Here is a 1,320-nt window from a genome sequence, read left to right on the forward strand (position 1 = left end):
TAAGCAATGCTTTCTATATATTTATATATACGATTTTATATTTTTCCTTCAAAAATGAATATAATATTGAATTTGTTTAAAAAGTTGTCCGTTTTTAATTGCATCTCAAAAAATATGAGTCATTGGTTTGGAATTTAATTTTGCTTATGAAATCCACATTGCACGACACTTTCTCGTATCTGCATTATTGTAAATGTAGACGTACTCCAAGATTAAAAGCCATGTTTCAGGTTAAAATTAGGTTCTAATATAATGTAAATCGTAAATAATTTCTTATAACTGCTATTGGTCTACATTTGAACAATATTTTGAGCTATATATTTGCGACAAAATTCATTCCATAATCATCTGTTGCAAATGTACAACATTAATTTAATATAAATAAGTTTAATATAAATTTTATCTAAAAAATAAATGTTTAAATAAAATGAAAACAAACTAAAATTTGCAACAAAAGTCGATTTTATCACATTTCACGTTCGAAATATACATACTTTTTGCTCTAATGTTCAAGAAATATGAGTGAAATTTTGTTCGATCGCCTGGGACACCGAAAATTGTTAGAACTGGACATTTATTGGTCATTTGGTCATAAATTGCTCGGTTGCCTGGTTGACTAGTGGATTGCTAGCATAACAAACAACCACTACACCGAGCGAGTGCCGCGAATGAAATCACGTAATATTCTCTACTAAAACTTCTCTCTTATTCCATAAATGCTGGCCTTTGGTCTAGACTCTCGACAGAGCTCAAACTGATTCTATGACTACGATTTCTCGGATAAACGCCAAAATATATTTTTTTCAATAATATAAAATTTCGGCCATAAATTGAGATTTGTAATATACTCTACCGCCTAAATGAGATCCACATGTGCACGATGATCACGACTAATTTTAAATCGGTTCAGTATTTCAGGCGTCCATCGCAGCCAAATAACATGACACTAACTGTATATAGATTAAGATATATATATTATTAATGCAAATCTGTATTTGCTTTTTAGTCTTAGGGCTGTCGGTTTCATAAAAACTAAAAGTAACAAGAAGGGCGGCGAGCGCTTGCAAAATCATTAAATTATTCTTTCCTTGATTGTCAGAGATTAAGATTTTAGTAAACAAAAATGACAAGAGGAAATCAAAGAGATTTAGCACGAGCTAAGAATCAGAAAAAACAAACCGAATTAGCCAAGAAGAAAAGTAGCACAGATAAAAAGGGAATGACATTCGAGCAACGCAAACACAGGGATATGCTGAGCTGATGCGTGAAAAACAAAGAAAAAACGAGCAAGAAGATGCCGCAGCCTCTGGTAACAGTTAA

At 31.9% G+C, this 1,320-nt stretch overlaps 1 pseudogene; it reads left to right on the forward strand.

Moving 5' to 3' along the window:
* The first annotated feature begins 1,042 nt into the window (after window positions 1-1,042).
* On the forward strand, window positions 1,043-1,320 carry LOC113381455 (annotated as a pseudogene).

Source organism: Ctenocephalides felis, unplaced genomic scaffold (genome assembly GCF_003426905.1).
Source record: "Ctenocephalides felis isolate EL2017-DRISC unplaced genomic scaffold, ASM342690v1 CF-g0.4_SCAFFOLD_02905, whole genome shotgun sequence".
In the NCBI taxonomy this organism is placed as follows: domain Eukaryota; kingdom Metazoa; phylum Arthropoda; class Insecta; order Siphonaptera; family Pulicidae; genus Ctenocephalides; species Ctenocephalides felis.